The sequence below is a fragment of the Amblyomma mixtum genome, chromosome 10 (genome assembly GCF_055824585.1).
Source record: "Amblyomma mixtum isolate Tamu chromosome 10, ASM5582458v1, whole genome shotgun sequence".
Taxonomy (NCBI): Eukaryota; Metazoa; Arthropoda; class Arachnida; order Ixodida; family Ixodidae; genus Amblyomma; species Amblyomma mixtum.
The window spans coordinates 17813966-17834168 of record NC_143021.1 but is presented as its reverse complement, the minus strand read 5'-3'; the positions used below and the strand labels follow the sequence as shown (position 1 = coordinate 17834168).

General features: G+C 47.0%; 1 long non-coding RNA gene across 3 annotated transcripts in view; it reads right to left on the bottom strand.

Moving 5' to 3' along the window:
• Nucleotides 1–17197, bottom strand: part of LOC149325250 (uncharacterized) — a 75684-nt gene extending 58487 nt beyond the window's left edge. For 2 of the 3 annotated variants that reach the window (XR_016286595.1, XR_016286596.1), the window contains exon 1: nucleotides 16797–17197. This is a non-coding gene — a long non-coding RNA (uncharacterized LOC149325250). Of the gene's footprint in view, nucleotides 1–7665; nucleotides 11395–16796 lie in introns of those variants that run through there. The other variant, XR_016286594.1, reaches the window with a different exon arrangement.
• Between the last annotated feature and the right edge of the window lie 3006 nt (nucleotides 17198–20203).

The window sequence follows — 20203 nt, the reverse complement described above, 5'->3', positions numbered from 1 at the left end:
ACTTCGTAAACCCGGTCTGGGCCTATCATGTTCATAGAGATAACGAAAACGATAAGTGCAAGCACTGTGGGCCGAGAGGGACCCTCGACGACATAATCTGGGAATGCGCTAGCTCCCCAGGGGCTAACGAAAACATAAATTGCAGAGAAACCTGGGAAACCCTGCTGCCGAGCGAGGCCCCTGCTTCACAGCAACAAGCCATCCGCCGGGCGGAAGAAGCCGCGAGTAATCACGACCTCTTCGCCTGCTTCTCCTAATCGCGGAGGTCCGGGCCCCCGTCACCGAGGCCTGCGTGGCAGGGACGGGGAGTAGGGGGCTTCCTTATCTGGCGGAAAATAAAGTTATCATCATCATCATCATCGTGGGACGGGTTACCAACTCGTCTCGTCGGGTAACGGCGGCGCTTGGCACGGCGCGCCGCGCTCCTCCCACAAGAGGTGGGTATAAAGAAATTGCTGAAGACACATTAAAAATTCTGAAGTGGGCTTGTCAACCCACTGCCGCTTTCCCACACCGCTTGGCGCGTGGTGGGCTTCACGCATGTGCGGTTTTTAAGGCGGAAGCCTTGAATGCCTCATCGTTGTAAGCAGGTGTTGTCGACAGAAATGTCACGCTTTTCAGTTGGTCGAAATGCTTATGACGTCACAGTGCGTGAATTTCAAACGGGGCCAATTGTCCTTTGGCTAGTAATAATGCAACCAATTAAAGGGATCGTATAGTGATGCTCAAAGAAAGTGGGAATGAGTTTAGTTCACTGCTTAATTACCCAATTACCCTAATTAACCTTTCCAGTCAGGTCAGGTAAATAAATAAAACCGAGTAGGAAATTCGCCGAGTTCGTGGCAGCAGCGGCTGTACCGACCGGTTCACTAAATCTGCGCATCTTACACACAGGACACCACCCGCTTTCCCGGTGGCTTTGGTCTGCATCTTCGGCGGATCACCGTTGCACGTGCCGAATCTCCGACTATCGCACGTATCGCCGCTCATCTATAAACTGTCGTGGCCTCCAGTGTGACGTCAGCGAGCCGTGGACCAGGATTGGCTGCCGTAAAGAGGCACCGACTACAAAAGGACTGCACCTCGCAGCTGATCGTCATTTGGCAGCAGCGGCTGTACCGACCGGTTCACTAAATCTGCGCATCTTACACACAGGTTTGTGCAATCATTTGTAACCAATTTTTATTTTTTTTCTTTCTGCCGCTGCTGCCAAGCTCTTGTACGTGTTTGCTGAACTGCTAATTTGAAATGCCTACTGAAGTGACAAAGCTGTTGAAAGATTTTAAACAGGAAATGCGAGATATGCGCAGTGCACTAGAGAAAGAGCTTCGAAAGGAATACAAAGAACTGAAAAAATCCGTTGATTTCTTTAGTGAACAGTTTGATGCTATGGCTGAGCGCTGCGCAAAACTAGAAAAGCAAAACTCAGCGCTAAAGAAAGAAAATGCCGAACTATCACAGGAATGCACAGGACTGAAACAACAACTATCTGATCTTGAAGACCGGGTGACAAACCAAGAACAGTACTCGAGGAACCGGAACATTGAGATTAAAGGCGTTCCGGTCAGCGACGACGAGAACGTATCTTCAATCTTGAGCAAACTAGGAGACGTCATAAGCGAACCCATTTCTGATTCCGATGTAGAAATGTGTCATCGTGTGCCAAGGAAAGACAAAGGATGCCCTAACATTGTCGTGCAGTTCCGCTCTCGTGCGAAACGGGAAGCGGTGATTGAAAAGGCCAGGAAAAATCGAATTTATACCTCTGATTTTGGTTACCAGAGTACTGATGGTTCCAGTTCTCCCCCGGTATTTATTAATGAGCACCTTTGCCCCGCCTTGAAGAAACTTCTTGGACAAGTTGTGGAGCGAAAGAAATCAAAAGAATGGAAGTACGCGTGGACAAAGGGCGGCAAAATTTTCGCGCGCAAGACAGACACGTCGAATGTGCTGCGCATATCTTGCGTTGCGGACATCGATAAGATGAAGTGAGGAACTAGGATTCTGAGCAATTTGCCAACAGCCATTCCCGTCAATGGCTGGCAAATCGGTGAACCCTGCGGATGTGACTAAAATTTATCATGAAAAGCCATGCACATCTTTCTTCCTGTTGAACACTCAATCAGCGCGCAATAAGTCTGATGACCTGTGTGCCTTGTTTTCATGTTTTGGCTTTTCATTTGATGTTATTATGCTTTGTGAAACATGGTACCGACACGACCACGAAGTTATACAGATCCCAGGTTACACAAGACACTACTTAAATCGCTCTGTCAGGAACGGTGGAGGCGTACTTTTCATGGCCAGGGAGAATTTTCAGTGTGAAAAAATCGACGAGTTTACGTCGGTTACAGCGGACTTTGAAATCTTGACTGTCGTTCACAACAAAAGCATATTTTCTGTTCTATATCGCCCTCCAGGCGGGAACGTTGCAAACTTTTTCACATTTATGGAAAACTTCTTGTCCTGGATAAATGAAAACAGGTATGAACTCGTCTTGGGCGGCGATATAAATATTAACATGTTGAACGAAACGCAGCTGAGTACTGATTTCACTCGACTTTTAGAAGCTAATGCATGTTTCAACACAATTACTGCTCCAACTCGCGTTAGCAAGGACTGTGAAAGTTTGCTTGATGTTTTCATTATAAACACTGAATCTCGAACTATTAACTCCGGAGTAATCAGCGCTCATATTAGCGATCATTTGCCAGTATTTCTTCTCTTGGAATCGTATGTCTCGAGTAAAGAGCCAAAGCAGTGTCCCCCGATCCCTATCCAAGATATTAATCCAGCTACACTCGAGGATTTCCATACAAGAATATCAAAAATAAATTGGCTCGACGTGTACAATCAGTCTGACGCAGACGCCGCGTACGAGTCATTTCTGTGTCTTTTCAAAAAGGCTTACTCGGAATCTTTTCACCCTAAAACACTGAAGCCTAGAAAAGCTAGAAAACCTTGGATAACCAGTGCACTTCTGAAACTAATCAAGCAAAAAGATGCTCTATTCAAACGTTTGTTGGACACAAGAGACACGTGCCATCTATCCGAATTTAAGAAATTTCGGAATAAGTTAACTGCAACCCTCAGACAAGCTAAGAAAGATTACCTTCATAGGTTGTTTGATCCTGAAGCTGTAAAGCGGACGGACATCACGTGGAGAAACCTTAGCGCAGTGCTTAACATTGGACGTCAGCATCCAGAGGGCGTACGAGAATTGATCATTAATGGGGAACTTTCATCAGGCGCGCATTTAGCAAACGCTTTTAATAATTATTTTGTGTCCCTAGTGAATAGTTTGCACGATCCTCGCTCCGCAGAGTACGTCAATTCCAAAACTTGCGATAGTGCTTTTCTGCATCCAACTAGCGCCGAAGAAATTTGTCTCACGTTCTCCGCTCTGCGAAACAGTAAAAGCTGCGATATTGATGACCTGCAAATACGCCCCGTAAAACACGTTTTAGATCTGATATGTCCAGTTCTTGAGCATGTGTATAATTTGTGCTTTGTAAACAGTATATTTCCTAAGCGCATGCAACTCGCAAGGGTTACAGTGCTCTTCAAAGCCGGTGATAGAAACAACATGTCTAACTACAGACCAATATCCATTTTACCTGTATTTTCAAAATGCGTAGAAAAATTAATAACACTCAGAATGACCGCTTTCTGCGAAAAACACAATATCCTTACTGACTGTCAGTTCGGTTTCCGAAAGGGTCGTTCGACAGAGTTAGCTCTACTAACACAAAAGGAACTAATATTACAAGCATTTGAGCAAAATTTTGTGACACTAGGCATTTTCATCGATTTTTCAAAGGCCTTTGACACCATTAATCACACCACACTGCTAACAAAACTTGAAATTTATGGTTTCAGGGGCCCATTCCTTAGCTTAATCAAAAGCTATCTGCAGTTCAGGTGTCAGAGGGTTTCAATAAATAACTGTCTTTCAGATAACTTACCCATTCATTCTGTTGTACCTCAAGGAAGCATTCTTGGACCTTTGTTATTTAATATTTACATTAACGACATAATAAATATTGACACCACTGCCCAATTCATCATATACGCTGACGACACTAGTCTGTTTTTTACATCTGGTTGTGCAAGGGACCTGTTGGCTCTTGCGAACGCTGCTTTAAGCGAACTCAATCGATGGAGTTCATTGAATTCACTGTCTATAAATAAAAGCAAGACAAAGGCTGTACTTTTTCAACCTAAAAACAAAAATGTCCACATTGACGGCCATTTGCAAATGGGTTCCTCGGTTATCAACATTGTGCCATCCATTAAGTGCCTCGGGGTCGTATTTCAAGAGAACTTACTTTGGAATCTTTGTACAGACTCAGTTGCTAACAAAATCGCTCGTGTTGTGGGGATACTAACGAAACTTCGATTTTTTCTTCCCTTGAGCGTGAAAAAGCTGCTTTACAACTGTCTCTTCCTGTCCCATCTGAATTACTGCCATTTAGTGTGGGGAAACACCACAATGTCTAACATCACAAAGCTTTATCTTTTGCAGAAGAAAGCAGTGCGCGCTATCGCTAATTCCTCATATGACGCTCATACGCAGCCTCTTTTCAGTGCCCTTAACTTACAGCCGGTCACCTCCATATATCGTAGTATTTTACTCAAGCGTTTCACTACTGCGAAAAAACAGAACACCAAATTCTTCGAGCATTTATCTCTATTGACAATGAGTTCTAACATTTACAACACACGTCACAGAGAAACATGGTACGTTCCTAAAACGCGCACTAACTACGGTCAACAAATGTTACGCCACACACTGCCATCTTTGTTAAACTCATTAGAAACTTAATAACAACGTAGCTCTCCTTTTATGGGCTCATTGTGGATTCGTTTTTTTGTTTTGTTTGCTTTGCTGTAGTATACACTGACGCCATGAATGTCTAACCAATTTTCTTTGCTTGTTAGTAACTTATTATTTATGTTTGTGAATTTCAAAGCTATTTTATTTGTATAATTTTATGCTTTCTGCTTTTTTAAATCCTTTCAGCATTCTATCATTGATTTTTTTTTGGCCGTATGTATTTCTGTTATAGCATAGAATGTTATAGAATGTTCACTAATACTTTTTTTTCGTTTATCCATTATTGTATCTTTGCGTTCTCTTTATTGTGCATAGTGAAATTTCTGTAGGGGGTACAGACCCCGTCAAGCCAAATCCATTTGGCTTTTTGTCTGCACTCCCGTCATCTGTACATGTATAGATGCAAATAAACTTGAATTGAACCCCGGTCTCCGGAGTGCGAGACGAGCATGCTAACCACTACGCCATGCCAGCTCGATGGTTTGGAATGAACAAAGTAGCGTCTAATGAATACGGTGTCTTCGTTCACTCCCATCTTCCTCCCTTCCCTTTACGGCGAGGTTCAGGTGTCCACCGAGATATGCGAGGCAGATACATTTCCTTTCCTCAAAAACCAATTTACCGACGAGCAAGGCGTAGAACCGAACGGGCGATGGCGTCCTATGGACTCCCTGACAGCATTGCAAGACGCTGTCGCGTTTCAGTCTTAGAGGCGAAGCCTAACGTCTTGACAACGAATCAGTGACACAAGCAGCAACACCGCGCTTAAGGCTTTCGCCTCACCGCACTTTAGGTCAACAAACTGCCCCTGAATTTTAGTGTCTTTGGTGACTGCGGTCTCTATTTTGATTGCAGTGCTTTAGAGCGTGCTCTTTGGCCCCCCTTTCGCGGCGCCGCCGTCGCCGTTGTCCGCTCGGCGTTCATTGTGTTCATTGGCGATGGCATTGACGTCTTACACTGCGATCATTTTAAGTATAAGAAGCGCTCATAACTGGCTCCCTGGGTGAGTGGACGCCTGAATCGCGCGTTTGTGTTGTTGCGACTGCAAGAGCCGCTGCCTAGCAACCGTGGCGGTAGACACCCGCACCGCACCGTACAGGAAGGGAGGCAGTGGGAGTGACAGAAGAAAGGCAAGAAGAAAACGAAAATTCTATTTGAGGAAAGGAAATTACGCCGTAACTGTCTCGCATCTCTCGGTGGACACCCTTCATCCGTTTGCAGAGGAAGGGAGGAAGTGGAAGTAAAAGGCGGAACGTAAAGAGGGCCCGAAGCGCAGAAAATGAATTTGAGGAAAGGAAAACAGAGGCGGTTTCGCCGCTGCGCGGAGGAGAGGCCACAGTTGGCACGATTCCAGAGCAACGACGGACACCGCGAGCGTGAACGGACGGACACCTTGAGCATGGACGGACACCGCAGCATGAGCCATTAAAGGCTTTCACCTTAAAATTACCCAAGACGCTTTGAGTCGTCGCGCAGCGGTGGCCGCGCGTGACCTGTAGGCGCGGCGCACTGCGTTCAAGACGCTTTGAATCGTCACTCAGCGGCGGGCGCTACGCTTTTGCTTTCGCAACCTACCAAGCTTAACCAAAGCTAAGCCTCCGCTAATTTTTTAAGGCGGAAGCCTTTAATGTATCATCGTTGTAAGCAGCAGTTGTCGACAGAAATGTCACGCTTTTCAGTTGGTCGAAACGGTCGTGACGTCACAGTGCGCGAATTTCAAACGGGGCCAATTATACTTTGGCTAGTAACCATGCAACCAATTGAAGGGATCGTATAGTGGTGCTCCAAGTAAGTGGGACTGAGCTTAGTTAATTGCTTAATTACCCAAATAGCCTAATTAACTTTTCTAGTCAGGCCATGTAAATAAATAAAACCGAGTAGGAAATTGGTCGAGCTCGGGAAACGAACCCGGGTCTTCGGAGTGCGAGACGAGCATGCTATCCACTCCGCCATGCCAGCTCGATGGTTTGGAATGAACAAAGGCGCGTCTAGTGAATACGGTGTCTTCGCTCACTCCCATCCTCCTCCCTTCCCTTCCGGTGAGGTTTAGGTGCCCACCGAGATATGATAGACAGATACATTCCCTTTCCTCAAAAATCAGTTTACCGACGAGCGAGGCGTAGAACCAACGTTTCTAGATAAAGACAGTTGGAAAACTTGCTCCGGGTATGCGGCCCCTTTCTGTCGCCGATTTCATCTCAAATAAAGTCACTGGAACTCTGAAAGTACCGCAGCTGTTTTCTCTTCGCCGCCGCGCCGCCTATTGGCCAGTTGCGATCACGTGATTAGGCGCCTCCATAGATGGTCCACTCGCCGACGGGGCGCAGTGCTTCCGAGGTGGTTATAGTGAACTGAGGTGGTTGGACGGCGTGTTTTATGAAGTAGCGCGTTCATATAGCGTCTGTGTGCGTGTGTGTGTGTCTGTGTGCGTGTGCGCGCGTGCCTGTGCCTCTATCTGTGTGCGTGCGTGTCTGTGTGCGTACGTGTCTGTGTGCGTACGTGTGTCTGTCAGTGCGTGCGTCTGCATGCGTATCTGTGAGCGCGCGTGTGTGTGTATGCGTGGGTCTGCGTGCGTATCTGTGGGCACGTGTCTGTGCACCGCGTGTGTTTGTGTATGCGTGTGTTTCGCGTGCGTATCTGTGTGCGCGCGTGTCTTTGTGCACCGCTGTGTCTGTGTATGCGTGTCTCTGTCAGTGCGTGTGTCTGCGTGCGTATCTGTGTGCGCGCGTGTCTGTGCACCGCGTGTGTCTGCGTGCATATCTGTGTGCGCGCGTGTCTGTGCACCGCGTGTGTCTGTGTATGCGTGTCTCTGTCAGTGCGTGTGTCTGCGCGCGTGTCTTTGTGCACCGCGTGTGTCTGTGTATGCGTGTATCTGTCGGTGCGTGTGTCTGCGTGCGTATCTGTGTGCGCGTGTGCCTTTGTGCACCGCGTGTGTCTGTGTGCGTCGTGTGTTTGTGTGAGTGTGACAGCAATAAATGTCTTCGAAGACGTCGCTTTACGAGATTTTTTTTCCCTGCTCGTCATCGATATTGCCTAATGAGGATTAAATAAAAAATAATAAATTGCAGAGTTTAACGTCCCGAAGAGACACGATAGCTATGAAGGGTGCCGAAGTGGAGCGCAGTGGGAGAATTTATGCCACCTGGAGTTATTTAACGCGTACTTACATCGCACTGCGCACGGGAGTTTTTGCATTTCACCTCCATCGAAATACAGCCACAGCGCGACCGCATGCTATCTGGCTATCTGGCCGCACAGTTAGAGCGTTGGACCCGTCGTCGACCTTGGGGTCGCCCAACTACCTCCCACAAACCTCCGACCGGCGACTGACCACGCGGAGGGAAGAACAGGAGGCAGGAAACAGCAAGCGCACAGGGAACGTTTTATACGCATCAGACTTCCAAGTGAACCGATTTACTAAACGTTTTGCTATATCTCGCTCGTATGTACGCAGCCTGCCGGCTTTAAAGTTTTCCGTGCCCCGAAAACATGCATTTGCGAGCCTCTCACGGAAGCAAAATAGGACAAGCCTGCTTATTACGTTGTTAGCTCACACCCGTGGGCTAAAGAATACGAGAGGCTGCGCAGCTGTCGTGCGACGCTTTCAAGGTTTTCGAAACCCTCACCTCATCTAAGGTCTCAATCATGAATACTTTCATTGATTAATTTTCGCGCAAAACCGGTGAGCAAGGCGGCCGCAAGGGAGACCTTCTTTGCCTAGCAGACGACGCGCTCGCCGCGCTGGACCACCTCTGGCAACAACACCCCAATGTTGCCCGCGCGCCGCCCGCTGGTTGCGGTACTTTCAGAGTTCCAGTGACTTTAATCTCAAAGAGATGCCAGCGCCATCACTCGGGTGGTGGGAGTACCGCGTTTGTTTTCCTATGGCCTCCGTGACCAGCCGAGCATCATCGCGCTTGATCTCAGAGGCCACGATTTCTCTTCACCTCCATGCGGCGCCCATTGGCTACGCTTGGTCACAGTTTGCTGCGCGAATGATTACCGTTAGCTCGCGGCTCGCATCGCCTGCGCCGGGGGCGGCTGTTTCTAGACGCTCATCTATGAATTGCGAAGTCCGCGTGCGCTCTATGTCTGGGGTAAGTGAGGGCAGGGGCCCTATTCTCGATATTCACATTCGCCTGTCGGCGCCATATTGCCTCTCTGATTGGCTGTCAGAAGTGTCAATCGCCGTCAATGGGCGTGTCAATCAGGGTCGGTTACGCGAGCACTTTTCGCGGTGACGTCGATTTGACGTGGCATTGAAAATGCATTTTCGTAGCGCTATTCTTGGTCCCCGGCTGGTACATATATGTGATTGTGAAGGGAAAAGAAGCTACAAGCGGTCCGTGCGAGAGCACTTGCGCTTGACTTGCCAATTCGGAGAAAATAGCTGCACACCGGAAATGGCAACTTCCTAAAATCTGATTGGTTGGAACAATATCACGTAAATCACGTGATAGGCACACATTTTGGAGTGATGTCAGAATGACGTTTCATCACGTTTACGTTGTGCCGCCATTGCAAAAAATGGCTGAAATTCGCCGCCATCATTTCGCCCGGCGAAAGGTACCCGAATCATGCAAATGAGTAAGTGAAATGCTGATTTATACGGCGTTAGGTAGCCGCATTTTAACGGGTATTTATTTCAAGACAAAACTAAGCTTACAAAAGTCTTGTTTTGATTGCACAATGTAATGATATCGCGTTGTGAGAGCTCATCTGAAATAAGCAACCCTCGAGAGCGTTAATAGTGAAGGCTTAAGCGTACAGCCGCATGGGGGCGCTAACTGCTCTCCCGTTGCAAACCCTTCGCTCGCGGTGAGAAATCATCCGTCCGTGCGGTTAGTGAAGCGCGAAAATTGCTCGAATGGCGGTGCCGGCGCTGCGATTTGCTGCTCCTTGCATTCATTCGTCGTTTGTTAAACCCTAGAAGTGGGAAAGGTGAGCGACTTTCGAGGTCACCGCGATGCTTTCGAGTTGTCTCTGACTAGACAGCTCGTCTGTGCAATCATCTGACGAGGCATATATGTGGTGGCTATGCAAGGATGCATTGCGGCGAGAAGCAGTGCCGAACTGTCGAGCTCTGAGGGACGATCGCCAGCTGTGAAACGTCGCTGAACGGATGGGCTTTGCCTCGCGTGATGAGCGGATGACACGAGAGGTGTTCGCACGGCCGAGCAACAAACTCCAGGAATGTGTCGGGCTTCTTGACGAGACATCCGTGTGTGTGTAGCATCATTCTCATTCCTTTCGCATGCATGCTGGAGATGACTTTAAAACAAGAATCCGAAATTTGTATTCGGCACTTCGCGTTGCTTTTTTCATACTGTGTTTCAGTTTTTGCACACAGCGCCAAGTTGAGAAAACAAAGCCTAGCATGCTAGTACGTTGATCGATTTCTTTGTGTTTGGTGTTGATGAATGTGAAAGGCAGCATCGGTGAAATCAGCTGAAAGGCGTCGTTTCCTTAAGTGTGAAAAAAAATGCGTGACATTGTAAAAGAATACTATAACCTGTCTTAAGCATTATTAATGAAGCACACTAAAGTGATTTCGCTATTCAAGCTGAAATTTTCATAACAGTGTTACATCATCAGTTACGCAGCAGTCACGTGGAAATTACCGTAGGAGGGTGGAAAAAATTATTTCTCTAAGGGCACACGGAAAACAAATATATATGAGTCTTGTACATTTTATTTACAGGTGTGGTGTTCCTGCCGGTGAAGGTTCCAGCTCACAAGAATCTGTGCGGGATCCATCCATGACCCATTTATGTGCAGTCTCTCTCCATGTGCTGCCCGCATGGAAATCGTTAAACTGGTGAGCACGTGCTTAGTGTGCTGTGGCAGGCATGAAGGGATAGCATGTTTGCCTGCAGTAAGATTGCATGCGGCTAATGATATCTGTCTGCATTTATATATAGTTTATTGAGCAAGGAAGAACAGTGTAAATAGAACCACATATGAAAATAATGTGAATTAATCATGTCTGTACTTTTCAGGTGACAGCGGAGATAGGTGTGCATGACACGCAGTGTTGTTCTGTGGTTTTCAATTTCTCTCAGTGACCGCAATGTCAAGGTAGCCCCATTTCGATTGGTGCAAAATGCGAAAGCATGCATATACTAAAAAACTCAAGGTAGTCATAAACAGTTAAACATGTGCCCTTCCTTGCAGTGCATTCTGTTGTGGTTTTCTTGAGTATAAAAAGACTGTAGTAATTATTTCTGAGCATCAGTTTGGGAAATCTGCCATCAAGTACCTCTAGCTATATAGAAACAATGTGTTTTGATACTAATGATTGGTTTTGGAGTGAGCATATTTCACATTTGTACGTAAAACTAGACTATTTTTGAACACAATGCTTAGCTCGTTGGGAGATTTCAGTGCACAGCATTGATTAGTGTGCAGGTGATGGTGTGCATCTGATGCAGATGTGGCAGACCACCCTCACCATGGGGTCTCATGTGCTCTGGAGCCAGGATACCAGATTCATGTTTGGTCACCTCTCAGCTGGACTGGTTACCCAGCTGGGTGGCCATACCGGGCTCCTGAGGTGTCTGCAAAGGCCATGGTACAGCATGATCAAGAGTTCTCTGCGAACGTCACCACAGCTTGCATTGTGCAACCCAACATATTCATCCACACTCAGCTGCAGGACCATGACACCACTGGCAAGTGGTGATAATAGCAGGAGCACCAACATCTACAACAAGGAGGAGGACACAGCACCATTTGGATTCTGCCTGACAGACCGGAAGTGCATGATCAGCAGCTGCGTGCAGGAATTGCACTCACTGTCACGGTTTTCACGTGTAGCTATGCCACAAGTAATCAGCGTACATTTGCTCTGCTTCAAGTTTGATGGCATACTGCTAGGAAGCCAGTGAAGTCTTCATCATTTTGGTGTTCTTCATTAAACTGTACCATATTAGTGGTATCCATTACAGTAGAAATCAGTTTTGTCTGGTGCTGCAGTTTTTTGTTAGTCAGGAAGTGTCCCAAGTGTTTTCAGCCTACCGTCTGCCAACTTGCTGAGTGCGTGCTTCAACACATGCTTTGGTGATTGTGAAGAAGTGCTTTCCTTCGTGTGGTGCCTCCCTATGTGTTCTGCGTGTACACAGCGCACATTTTATTTGGTGCTTAAGTTCAGTGAAAGACAGGAAACCACCAAAATGTTTTCCTTCTAGCACCAGGGTGTTCACTGCACATGCGTTCACCAGTGCTTTTCTGTTTGCTTTGGTGTTTGTTGAGAGCCAGCAGTCCACAACATCCTCAACATACAGCATGGTCGCTGTGTCTCTAGTCATTTACAACATCTGTTCTTCAGGGTGCAACATGCCTTGTGTGGCACTGTTTGTGTGATAAATCGCAACATGCTTTGTCTCATGGCATCTGGCATCTGGTTGCCTCTGTGTGCTTCCTTTTGACTGCCTCTTTCACATGCTGCTTGTAGTTATACAGCAGTGAACTATTTTTCCTGAAGGAGAAGTCACGTAATTGTTTCATGGTCATTTTCCCAGATGAAAATGCAAGGCCTGGCCAGCGTCTTCACACGTCTACCCATTCCCATCTTCTAGCTCAAATTTGTACCTGTGACGAAAACCTAGAAATTGTACATTATTTCAGTTGAAGGTAAATGGAGGTATAAATTATGCAGCTGGACGTAATTTGTGTTTCAATAATAAAGCTCCAAATGGCATTTTGTAGTTGGAAGGGCATAATCCGGTTCAATAATTCTACTGGAAATGGATCATAATAGTCGTAGTAGTAGTAAACTTTGTTCATCTTTCTGGGTTACTCAGGCGGTCTTCCCAGGTTCGGGATCTTTTTCTCTTTCCAGGATTTGTGGTCTGTGTTCTTTTTCTGTGCTGGGCCATCAACCTTGAATGCATGCATTGGAAGATCACTGCCCTCCTTTCCTCCCAGTGAAACTCTGTTAGATCCCATTTTCATTGACATGTTCCCTTGCGTTTTGCTTCATGCAAATTGGGGATGCTGTTTGGTCATTTTATGAAAAATCCGAGACAACCTGCTCACCCCCTGAACTCTTAGTGTGACTGGACCATATCAGTGTACGTGCTGCCATTTTTCAGTTTAGCAAAGGCGACTGCTAGCTACTTAAGTTTGCGAACTAGGCAACACTAATGTGCATGTATACTACTGTCAAACGGTTATGAAAGACGGGCCTGTCCCAAAAAAATTCTTATCTCTGTAGATGAGACACATTCGTCAATGTGTATTGTTGCACTAGGTAATGATTTGCAGTTAGGCTGCATAATTAATTCTAGGATGCATGAAGTTCAGTGATGGAAATAAATTATTTTGCCAATAATGGCTTCCACAAACTTCTCACTCTGCATGTAAAAGACACCTCACTTTTTTTGAGCAAATTGCAACACCTAAGAGGCAATGCAACTTGTCTCGCTCCCCAGAAATGTAGGGGCACACTTAAGCTCAGCATTCATGGGTATGACACGACAGTGTTTATGGCTCCCTGCAGCGGTTTCTCTTCACACACACAGTCACTGTTCTTCATTCGTGTTCACACATTTATCACAGTTGCTTCAACACAGGTTCCTAATTCTTGTCTTTGAACTCTTCCACACTGCAGTTCACCTACATAATGTTATTGTAATTAGTTTCTCACTAATTGGCACATCTCTAGTTCACTGCAGTAATTACAATGCTAGGCTTCAAATTAAGCCAACAGCACCCGCGCATCACTCCCTCCCACTTTGTACCTCAGTAAAGTCAATGTGCCTGCACGGCCTAGTTGGTAGCGTGCCTGGCTGGCAATCTAGGGGTCATGGGTTTCAAGGCAGACAGAAATTTATTAATTTTCTGTACGTAAAATCTATTATTTTATAAAGTGAAGTAGTTTCAGACATGTGCTGACGTTTGGATTCAGATTACAAATCCTCTTTTCAGTGACTTTCACTGCGGACATCCACGCGTGAAGCTTGTTTTTTGACACAATGCCGGTTGGATAACACTGGGTCTTCTGCAGAATCGCAGCCTCTCTCCTTGACAGTGGTGTGTGCAAGCTTTCCGTACCTTTCTTTTCTGGTTGCACATGGCACCCAATAACTTCTTAGCACTAATTGTGATGCCATCACATACCATACAGCACTAATAATATTACTTGGTGGTAGTCAGAAAAAAAAAATTATTCTTATAGTGTGAAAAAACAATAGCAGCCTGTTTCCACCTGACTTGGTTTGGTTTCATACTTCTGCTTGAACTTAAAGAGAAATTAGCCAGCAAAGCTGTACAAGATGGTAATTTTTCAGGGGGCTTAAATTTTATGCACAGGCACTTGCAATGACTCCAATTTCATCAACATTTTGCTACCTGTTATATCATTATATTGGTGATGAATAGTTCCGGTTCATTAATTTAACACTCTCCTCATGGAAACTCTGAGTCAAACTCGCTTACCATTTTTCAAGCTGCCTTTATCATGCTCAAAAAAACAATTTACCCTCCATGCGCACACACCACTAGGCATTTTATGTGTTCTATTTTTTTTCATGCAGTAGAGTGTAATACATACATAGAAGGGAGAAATCTCCAACCTGTCACTTATGCTCAAGCACCAGAGCGTAATTTTAAATGCACCTATCAGGCTTGCCCAAACAAAACGAAACCTCCTTTCCAAGGGATGGAATCACAGGAGCGATGGGAGGCTGCTCTGCGCATTGCATCATGGCCTGGGCTTTGAAGGTCGCCGCAGCCAAACAGTGCCTGGTCACCTAGAGTGGCCTGAGGGGCGTCGCCAACCTGTTCAACACCCCTTCACCCAACCTCACCTGATCCACTGAAGTGGGACTAATAAAGTTATTGCCAACCAAGGGCTCCTTCCTGCCAACGCGCTTCACCACAGTAATTTTGAACTGCTTCATTGAACAAATAATCTCTGAGCTGTACACAAGCTTTGTTCTCAGTAAGCCCTTTGTTATTGGAATGTGGTAATCTACTGCTGCAGAGCAACTTCGATTGGTCCTCAGTGTCCTTTCAGACATTTGCCGACATTTCAGCACCTACATCTGGTATGGTTCCCTTCACGGAACTGTAGATGTCATATTTTGAGTGTACATAGAGGGTTGTCTATTTTAGTTCACAGTAAAGGAAACTACTTTGAGAGTGAACGCATTTCATTGAGCATTACTCTCCTGTAGTGCACAATAGTGGCATCACAGGGTCTTTATTGCATCAGTGTATGGTGTAAATGTTGCCTAACAGCATTGTGATTCACCACTCAAAGAGAACCAACAATGTCCCTGATATGTATGTGGTCAGGAGTGTGCACAGAGGGAAAGTCATGCACTTGCACATCAGGCTAGAAACATGACTGAGGCCTCTTGTAGATTGCTCGTGGAGTGCACAGGGCTTGCCAAAACCAATCCACATCATCCAGTGTTATCATGCTGCATTAATGGACCTTCTGCCAGAATACCACTGCTTGTCTGTGATGCTGCCTCCCTCAAATACTGTGGGCCATGTTAGCCTTCCATTTCTTGCCCCCTTTGTGTGTTATCTTGCTGCTGTGCATGCTTGTGCTTTTCTTGTTGTGTTGCTGTTCTTCCTTCTTAACTCACCATTGTTTTTATTCTCCTTCAGCTCCTAGCTTGACCTGACACCGAGGCATGTTCAGGCTTAATATGACATGTGCACTAGATAATACGCGTGTATGTGCATCCTATGATAATAACTTGCATGCACGTTAAAGAACCCCAGGTGGCCGAAATTTCCGGAGCCCTTCACTACAGCGTCCCTCATAGCCCGAGTTGCTTTGGGACATTGAACCCCAATAAACCAAACCAATAACTTGCATGAAGCAAATAAAGCAAGTGTCTTGCACACTGCATTAGCTGTTTGTAATGTGGCATCACCCTCCACTTTCACTATCATCTTCTATATTCATCCCACTCCCCAATGTTGAGCAGCATATGTGAAGATATCTTTTTCCAGCCGACTTCACCTGTCTTGGCATCACACGTTGCCCTCTTATAAGGAATCTTGCTGCATTGAAAGGAGCTGCCTGGTGCTGCTGTAGATGCATTACTGTTGTCCTGCAGCAAAGGAATTGTAGGGATGGGCATGGCAAATTCTGTTTCACCTCTCACATTTTGGTGCGTACTTGCATCACACGAGTGGCGTAGCTGCCTATATGCCCTTGGTAAGTGCTGTGTGCTCATTGTTAGACAGAATTATAGAGATTGAGGGCCTTTTCAAACATTGAAATTAAATAGTATTATTGAGAGCCTTTTTTTATTTGAATGAAATAATGTACCTGCCACTCTACGCCATGCATTCGTGAGGTGCTTTTATATAAAGTCCGTGAAGTCTGCTTGCAGGCAGACTTAGTTAATGTTCACAAAGCAAAAGATGAGTGCCATGTCCTATTCAGATTAAGTGAAACGCCAACACTGTGAAATACATGCTTCTGTTGACAGTGGACTTTTAGCTGTGTCTGTTTTTCTTTAAGTACTGGTGGGAAACAATATCTCCCTATTTTGCTTTCGCATTTGACGCTTTTGATAAGAAGTACGCGCTCATAGCGTTGCACTTGACGCGATTCGCAGTCGCGTTTCGTGCGCGGCCGCTTGCAAACGTAACCAAGGGTAGCGTTAAGTTCTAAGCACCTGAAGAAGTGACGCGGTGAGGTAAAGCTTTCCAACGCCACTGACGCGTTGAGGTTACGATCGAGAGCCAGCCGTTTCTCCGCCAATTCCTCTCCCCGTGACGCTGATCGCATCTCACAAGTGCGGAGACGCGACGCGCTGCGCGATGGCTTCGGGCAATAAGCGGTCGCTCTTATTTCCGTGACGACCGGCCACAGGGTCTTTAGCGTCGCATTCAGCACCATCACTCAGCTAATGTGCGCGGCGAGTACGCCGAGACCGCCGCCGCAACGCATTTCACCGTCCATCTCTACGGCGCTACTGTGCTAACTCACCTTCGCGCCGCAACTCGGCGGTGTTTTTAAGCATGAAATGCTTTTAGCCTCCGTTGTCGGCAGTGTGGTGACGTCACGCCGAGACCGAGAGCCATCATCCGGGCACTGAAATCCAGTCATCCGGGCACTGAAATCCAGATATCCGGGCACTGCAATCCAGTCATCCGGGCACTGAAATCCAGTCATCCGGGCACTGAAATCCACTCATCCGGGCACTGAATTCCAGTCATCCGGGCTCTGAAACGAGAACATCCGGGCACCGTACGAGACTTAGCGAGATTTAACGAGACTCCGTAAGCCCTCCTACGCGACCGGCATGCAAGCGCTGGTTGGTCTCCAAACGAGACAAAAAATAACTGCTGCCAGTGCCTTCTCAATGTTTATCAAGATATCAGTGGAGCTGTGGGTTTGATAACGCACGGAATTATAATTTCCGATTTCTAATAACGCGTGCAAAAACCACATAAATTGCATGTTGCACTTCGTTGTCGTACGTGATCCGGGGGAGAAGCGCTGCGTTCAAAGGGCAAGGCATCGTGCCGAACGGGTGGTGGCGTTCCTCCCTTTTTTTACGGTGCGGTTCGGGTGTCCACCGAGATGGCAGAGAATTACTGCGCCATTTCCTTTCCTCAAAAAACCTTGCGTTCAAATGACAAGGCATCGCGCTGAACGGGTGGTGGCGTTCCTCCCTTCCTGTACGGTGCGGTTCGGGTGTCCACCGAGATGACATTAGGCCCGTAAACATTTCATGCTTACTCTACTCTCGGTTACGGGATAGGCAGAGATTTTTTGTACTTGGCGCCAAGTAGCAGACGACACTGTTTATTTTTTTGTCATACCTTTTTCTTTATTCTTCAATGTCGTCATTCTATTCTGCTGTTACGCATTTTCGCACCGCCCCGATTCACACGTCACGGGGACGCCCCGCTCATGGCGGATTGGCGAATATCGAGAATCGGGCCCCAGGATGCTCGAGGTTGAGCTTCTGGCTGTAAATACCGGAAAAAAACTGGAAGCCCTTCTTTCCGCGGTTTAGAGAAACATGACGTGCCGCTTGCCTCCTCGTAGTTTACGTTGATAATATTATCTAAAAACGTTGAGCTGGGAGTAGCAGACGACGCGCTCATCCTAAAGCGACCGCAGCGCCACCGCCTAGACGGCGATCGCGTGGGGCCGCTCTGCTCTCTGGCTCGCCGGCACAGTTTCCCAACTGTCTTTATCTAGAAACGTTGCGCAGAACCGAATGGGCGATGGCGTTCTATGGACTCCCTGGCAGCGTTGCAAGACGCTGTCGCGTTCCACTCTTAGAGGCGAAGCTTAACATCTTAACCACTCATCAGTGACCGCAATTTAGGTCAAAAAAGTTCCCCCCTGAATTTTGACGGGTGTCCACCGAGATATGTGGGACAGTTACTGCATAATTTCGTTTCCTCAAATAGAAATTTCATTTTCTTCATTACGGGCCCTCTTTGTCTTTCTTCTTTCACTCCCACTTCCTCCCTTCCTCAACGGTGCGGTTCAGGTGTCCACCGAGATGTCAGAGAATTACTGCGTCAATTCCTTTCCTCAAAAAGCGTTGCGTTCAAAGGGCAAGGCATCACGCCTAACGGGTGGTGGTGTTCCGTGGACTCCCTGACAGCGCTACAACACGCCGTCGCGTTCCACTCCTAATGGCGAAGCTTAAGCGTCATTAATTAGCAGTTAGTTAGTATTCAGGTATTGATCAGCAAATAACCATTAATTAAATGACTTGTCATCACTTAGTAATTAGCACTCAATTATATATGACGCCACCAGTGCCACAGAAGCAAAGTGGTGCGGAAAACGCTTCCGCCCCTACGCACTTCAGACAGCCAAAGTGCCCCCTGAACTTTTTTTCTTATTCGTGGTGTGAAACGTCTGTCAGTTTTGTGAAAACGAAAGGTGCATAGCTAGCGCACTTTGTCGGCGGATGCCTGAAGCATGCCAGTAACGCCGACTAAAAAAATGAATTCAGGGGGCACTTTGGCTCTCTTGCTGCAAGGCGAAAGCGTTTCCTGGCGCACTGTTTTTATTTATTTTTTATTTTTCATATTTTGTTTTATGCGAAGCATATTACTAGAGCTACACTACAGCCCGTCGAGCACGGCGGTGGAGCTACCATTGACCTTTAGCGTGACCACGTGACACCACGTGACATGACATCACAGCAGAGGAGAGACGGGGAACTAAACGAGCAAAATTGGTACGCCAGGTGCGACGAAATGGAAAGGGGCATGAGCCTAGCAAAGACGTGGAATATACTGCGGCATCGCGTCGACCCGGGAAAATCTAAACAGGCAGCGAGCGCTAACCAAGTGAAAGCGAGACACGCTTCCCAGGGGACGGACAAACAGCTGATGGACAGGCTCAGGGACATTTACATAGGGGACGCGACAGAAGTACGACAGGCAGAATATGGAGGAGCGGAAAATGAAGATCTAGACGCGGACATTACGGTAGCGGAGATCAGAGCAGCTATCGCTGAGCTAAAAAATCGCTCGGCCCCTGGCCCGGATAAAATATCCAATGTCATGCTCAGGAATCTAGACAACGACTCGATAGATGCAAATGCGCGGTACATGAACAAAGTATGGACGGAAGGTAAATTGCCAGAGGAATGGAAGCAGGCAGAGGTTGTTCTCATCCCCAAGCCGGGAAAAGAACCAAAATTAGAAAACCCAAGACCGATCTCGCTAACGTCTTGCGTGGGGAAACTCATGGAGCACGTAGTGCAAACGAGGTTAACGAGATACATGGAAGATGGAAACCTATGGCCGCACGAGATGGTGGGCTTTAGACCTAAGCTCAGCACGCAGGATGTAATGCTCAGACTCAAACATGACATTGTAGACAAGAAAGGATTAGATGCCAAGGTGATCCTAGGTCTTGACCTCACGAAGGCCTTCGACAACGTCCGACACGAGGCGGTGCTCAGAGGTCTGGAGGAGGTAAACGTGGGCAAGAGAACATACGACTACATCAAGGACTTTCTCCAAGGGAGGAAGGCGGTGATTAAATTCCACGACGCAGAGTCCCCCGGCATAAGGCTGGGCAGCAAAGGTACCCCGCAAGGCGCCGTACTGTCCCCCTTCTTATTCAACATAGCGATGAGAGGTCTCCCGGCCATGCTGAGCAAGATCCCTGATCTAAAATTCAGCATGTACGCGGACGACATAAACATGTGGATGAATAACGGAAGCGACGCGGAAATTGAGTGGAGTCTTCAAAGGGCAGCAGACCTAGTGGTGAAGTACGCGGCCGAAAGAGGCCTGGCGTGCTCACCGCAGAAGTCGGAGCTCTTCGTGTACAATAGCAACAGCAGGAACTAGAGAGACGTAGAAATTAAAGTGGTGGTGGGAGGCCTGGAGGTGCCCAGGGTCGAGGAA